Source organism: Pteronotus mesoamericanus, unplaced genomic scaffold, assembly GCF_021234165.1.
Source record: "Pteronotus mesoamericanus isolate MK-2021 breed Mesoamerican mustached bat unplaced genomic scaffold, CSHL_Meso_final contig_90, whole genome shotgun sequence".
Classification (NCBI taxonomy): Eukaryota; Metazoa; Chordata; class Mammalia; order Chiroptera; family Mormoopidae; genus Pteronotus; species Pteronotus mesoamericanus.
In genome coordinates this window covers 35417588-35423807 of record NW_026555277.1, presented here as the reverse complement: position 1 = coordinate 35423807, position 6220 = coordinate 35417588, and the positions used below count along the sequence as shown (strand labels likewise).

Below are 6220 nucleotides of genomic sequence, written 5' to 3'. Positions count from 1 at the left end.
ATGGCTTTGCTGAACCTTCCATCCAGCCTTCTTACCTCTCTTCTTCACTCAGAGTCAGACTTACATTATAATCTGATGGTTCTCCCAGATTTCTTCAGCAGCCATCCTATTTCCTTTCATGGATGCATTTCTCTTAAATCCTTTGCACATTTAATCCTGCGTTGGCATCTGCTTCTGAGTGCATGAACTAATATATCAACTCAAATTCCTTTTTTCAAGTCCTCAAACTGCAAAAAAAGTCTAAGGAAGTGGCCTCTCATAATTTAGTCCCACCTCATCTCTCTTGCTGCATCTACATCTTTCTATGCTCCAGTTAAAACCAACTAGTCGTTTGTCGTATGTGAGACTATGCCTATGAACATGCCATCTTTTATGCCTAAAATGACTTATTGTCTAGTTATCAGATAAGTTCTTTATTTTATGAGACTGCATATAACTCATCTCCATTAGTAAGCCTTCTGAGACAGCTCTAAACAATATTAAGAATGTCCTCCTTTTGCACCCATACTTTACTTAGTTTTCATGATATTGGCATTTTTGAAGATCAGCCAGTTGTTTTCTAGAATATCTTTTAACTTAGATTTAGCTAATGTTTTCACACTGTTACACCTAGGGTATGTATTTTTGGTCTATCACACTGGCTTCTTTTCATTAAATCCTATCAGTTGCATATGATGTCTATTTGTCCCATTACTAGAGTTGTTCATTTTGATCACTTGATCAGTATGGTGTCAGCCAAGTTTCTCTACTTTTTGTTCCCTTTTTAATTAACAAATATTTTATAGGGAGGTACTTTGTAAAAAATCTCATTCCTTACCTCATTTTCACTTACTAGTTTTATTATCCACTGAGATTTTTCACCAGGATAAGTTACTAAGCTTATTGCCAAATTGTGTTTTTCTATAACCATTATTCCTTCTACATTTATTGGTGGCTTTCTATCATAAGGAAGAACTTTCTCTTTCCCCATCCATATAGTCATCTATTTATTTATATCAGTGGAGTGCTGGTTTATCCAATGAGTTATAATTTATCATATCATTTATGTTAATGCTTCAATTGTTCTTCATTTGGCTAAGTGGAACCCTCTCAATCTTCTTTGTTCTTTTGATATGCCCTCATCCTTTGAGTATTTTCTCACGTTCTCTTACCAATAATGTTCCAGGCTCATCACGTTCTTTCCCAGCCCCAGATCTGAATTCAGTCATTTCTCCAAGGAGTACTGGTTAATTTTAGTATTTGAAATTAAGATACAAGCACTCGATGCTCATTATACTGGGATGCTACTGCTACCAAGCCCTTCTAGCAGATAGCTAGCTAGGAACTACACGCACATTTACTTCTATGTTTATTTCTATATCTATAATAAAATATATTAGCTCACCCTGGGACATCCAATTCTAATCCAATGCCAGCTGGGTTTATTCTAACTTTATCTTTTTTTCCATATTTGTAACTCCCTTTCCAGTAGTGAGAAACCTGGCTCTTATTGTTCTCGATATAGTTAATTATTTGCTCAGTCTCCCTAGATGTAGTCAATCTTCTGGTATTGTTGGGCCACCACCCTCTGCAAATGAACCTGACCTGTGCAACATTGGCTTCTGCTGTGTAAGCCTGCAGCGTCCTTTGTCAGGTCTGACTCATGGCTATTTGGCAATGGGATAAAGGACGCTAATAAATATTTCTTAAGGAAATAAAAGAGACAAGGGGGAAGGGGAGAGAAAGAGACATAGTTATTAATATTCTGTATACTATTTTTAAACCCTTAATTTTTATTTTTAAAAGGCTCTATGCTTAGAACCTTCTATAGGGAATAGTATCTATTTAGAATTTAATAACACTACTCTGCTTTAACTGTGAATATATTTAAAGTTACCTGATCTATTTTTCTTTAAGTATTTTTTTATTTTTATTTTTTTTTAAATGGTGGAACTTAATCTTTGTTTACAGGACACTGTAAGATAGGAAATTTCACATAGAAATAAGAAACCCATTGAGAGGAGAAGTTTCATACAGTATGCACAGCTTGGAATTGTTCAAGTATAGTTTCATTGTAAAAAGTGCTACCATAACAAATCACATATAAAAAGAGTTCTTAGTAGAGAAACGGTTAAGATAAACTTATACCAAACATAGTACACAACAAACAACATTTTATGCCTCAGCTGTACAATCTAAAAGTTAAAGATCCCAGGAGTGCCATCTTGAACTTGGAACATATAGCCATCAGAGGTAGCTTCTGGCACAACATTTTGATATTCCTCTTCCTCTACAGAGAAATACTTCTTAATCAAGTTTAATGAAGCTTTGTATACAGATTCATTTTCATGCTTTTGTAGAGCTTCAATTTTGTCCAAACCTTTACATTCTTTGATCATTATACTAAGTTTCTCAGTTTCACCTAGTTTCTCAGCAGCCTGGAAGATATTTGAAATGGCATCCAGAATAACCAGAATAATTTTGGTATCTTTCACAGTTAAGAGGTTCACTAATGATTCTATTATGCCACAGTGAAGAAGGTATACAATCTGTTCAACTGTTCCACGACTTGTAGAGTTGGTCACAGCCCATACAGCTTCCTTTTTTGTCTTAAGGTCTGCCTTAGACAGAACAACAACAGGGAATGGGACTAATCCATGATTCACCACTTGCTGTATCTGGTCCTGGCAGCCAGCTGTGATATTTGACATTGTCCATGTAGCTTCTTTCTGAATATTAGTCTTAGAGTTCACTAACAGTCTGGGAAAGACAGCAAGTGCTCCCACATCTATTACAACCTGAGTCTGCTCATCTGTCTCAGTGACAATATTTCCTATGGCTCTTAGCGCAGGCGTCACAATTGGCAATTCAGTAGCTCCCAGGAGCTTCACAAGCTGGGGCACAACTCCTGTTTTCACACCATTTCAGTTTGTTCATTTGGACCATCAGTAAGATAGGAGATGGCCCAGCAGCTATCTGCTAATACTTCTGGGCCATTATGATGCAGGAGATAAACTAAAGTAGGAAGGATCTTCTCAACAGCATCAAAAGGGGGTGCAGGATTCTTCTTGCGACAAAGGTTTGAAAGTGTCCCCGTAAGATTACATGAGTAAACCACATGCTAAAGATGACATATCAGGAACTGCAAGAAGAGCTAACAGTGGATCAAATGGACCGTACTTGATAACCAAGTCTCAGAAAACCGAATCATCACCTGCGATGTTTCCTAGAACCCATACAGCTTGTTCACTGATGTGAGCATGGGGAGACGCCAACAAAGAAATGAATGCTCAGATAGCACCTCCATCTACTACAGCCTTGGTCTGTTCTGATGTCCCGGAAGCAATGTTAGTGAGTGAGAGCCTAGGCAGATTCAAACTGAATGGGACTACAATCAGTTCTGCCCAAGAAGGACAAAAATTTTGGAATCAAACCAGCCCAGATTATGTCGTTTATGGGTGGCTGTTTTTCCCTAGAAAGCAGTTTCCTTGCAGCCTGAGTAGCTTGGTGCTGGCTTTCCAAATTGTTGCTATTTATGCCTTCGACAATGTCCTCAACAGACCAATTTACAGTGCCCTGGTTGTTGCAGTTTTCCTGCACTGGAGAAGTAGCATCATCAGGAAACGAGCTTACATTTCTCCTTTTCAGCATCTGTTCACCCTTTTTAGCTTTTCTCAGCTCCACATTAACTTCTATTCGGCAATGCCTCATTTCTGTACTGCCTTTCCCCTTGTTCTTAAATCTGTTAAGGCTGGCAGCTGGAGAATTAGCCTTCTCGTTGGTGGACATGGTTATGACAAAGGGGGAAAGCTACACAGCCAGCCTAGTCTTTTCACAGGAGACGGTGCAAGGCGCATAGGCTGCAGTCCCGTTGCTCTGAAAACATGCAACACTGATCAGCATGAAGATCGTGTATTCTTTCAGTATTTTTTCAATGGAGGAAAAGCCCTACACTTTAATTAGCACAGTTTTTTAGCATACAATTCAATGAGTTCAACAAATATATATACTACTTGAAATATATATACACTTTATCTCCTTAGAGGATCCCTGTCAGTTTCTACCCTGTATAGGAATCCAGTCTTCTGATTTATGTTAGCATTGGTTTTGCTTCCTATGTTAATATTTTTATGGAAAAAGTCTCTCATAAATTAATTGAGATTAAAAATGGTAAAGATACTGTAAGGAGTATAGAATAGCACTAAAGTTGTTGCCTAACTGGTGGGAGTTTGGACACAATTGTTTGTTTTGTGGCCATCTGGCAGAGTTGCTCTCTCACCCCCTTAGAAAAGTTGCTGTTGCTGCAATGGGATAGCCACTAACATCGAGCAGAGTATTAATACAAGCTCTGCCCTTTCCTCTCTACTCCTTCCATAAGTGCTCATTTTTGGAGCATCTAGTATGTACCTACTCTGTGCTCCAAGGGCTGTAGGTAAACAAGAAGCAACATCGGTATCCAAAATAGATGTGATCATTATAACCTCATCCATGGACCTGTTTGCAAATCTGGTCGCAAATTCTTGCTGCTACTTTATGGATAAGGTCAAAATTCACAAATCTGCTGATATGCAAGAGGTAATTTTAGAGGCACTTGAAAGAAATGAGGAAAAAAAAGGAAATCAAAGAGGGTAGAATTCTTTTGTAAGAATTTGCATATGGTTCTTAATAAATAAAAATTGTTTTATTACAAAATTACATCTGGCATGAGCAGAATAGAAGGGCCACCCATGTTCTACAACTTAAGTGTATTAAATACCGCGTGAGTCCAAGTGTACTGAAACAATTGTTCCTCTCACGGTCAACCCCAGCTAGAAAGACAATTACTTTGGATTGAAAATTTTGGTATAAGAGCTAAATGGTAATACACTCCTTCTTTTACTCTTCTGGTGTTGCTCTTCTACCTTTTTATTGTCCAGCAACTGACCAAAAATGGAGAATTCAGTTTGTACTTTCGTTAACATTGTACAAAGGCACAAAAATGGAACACAGAGTTATGCTGTTGACCAATCAAGAGTTATGCCCTGACTGTCTGCACACTGTTCCCAAGGAGCTTATGCCCTATTTAGGAAATAAATTCCACTTAAATTTTAATTATTAACTCCCAAATAAATAATACCTACCTTAACTATTACAATATACTCACACTAGGTCATTGGATACCAAGCAACTTCTAATAAAGATCACTGACTCCCTCATATACTACTTGAGTGAGAAATTTAGCCAATCTGGAAAGCGGAATTGAGCTCCATTAATTTGTCTTTACAGAGAATAGGGCAATAGCAGCAGGGTCTCCTTTACTTGTAAAACCTAATGAAATTCAAGACATACTACTTAAAGCTATGACTTCAGAAACAATCATTCATCAACACAAATCAATAAACAATGTGAATCTCTAGATTCTCCTTTCTAGCTCTTTGGCTACTTGTCCATAACAGTATCTGCATCACTGGGAATTCAGTGAGATAACACATGTGTGTGGTCGTGTTTTGTAAAGCAGGGCCTAGTGTCCAAGTGTAAGGGAGCACAGTCCTCATGAGCCTGTACAGTTATCAGCCTGAGCCATTGTATCACACATGTGCCCCTGCATTTCAGTATAATTAAGTGTAAACTCAAGGCAGTCTAGTATGACAAAACAATATTAAACAGTCATATATAATGGTTGAATGAGACCTGACAGGAAATTTACAACTGAGTAAAATCATCATAGGCAGCACTGAGAGGTCCTAAAGAAAGAAAGCTTCTGGTTTGGAAGAATCTAAAGCTAAGGCTTGAAAGGGACGAAGTTTTATAAACTCTGCTAGAAGGTTCACTTCGCCCAGAGCCATAAAGCAAGTCACTTACTCTTTCTGCCTTGATTTCCTTTACAAGGTTGTCATGGTTAGAAGGATGAAACTGGCTCTTTAGAAGAAAATTGCAAAGCAGTGGATAAGGTTCAGATATTGTAATTCTTTGTGATATAATTTATTATTCTTTCTACATTAAATCTGCTTCCTTTCTCTGCAAGTTGAGCTTGAGAATCTGAACTCTTTTAGAGAAGTCCCAGGATCTAGCCTCCACCTCTTCATAGGTGAGAAAATGTTGTCTGGCCTTTCTGCTGAGGGGAGAAAGTCTTTAGGCAAAATTTCATGGGTTGACCCAAGGATCAGTCAACATGGTTCTTTCACTTCGATGTTCCAACAGGAACATAATGGGGGGAGGAGAGAAGTCAGAGAATTGGGTATTGATGAGAGTAGTGAGGAAG

The 6220-nt window shown here is 38.0% G+C and overlaps 1 pseudogene; it reads right to left on the bottom strand.

The window, feature by feature from the left end:
• Positions 1-2174: 2174 nt before the first annotated feature.
• LOC129080741 (importin subunit alpha-1-like) lies at positions 2175-3768 on the bottom strand (annotated as a pseudogene).
• Between the last annotated feature and the right edge of the window lie 2452 nt (positions 3769-6220).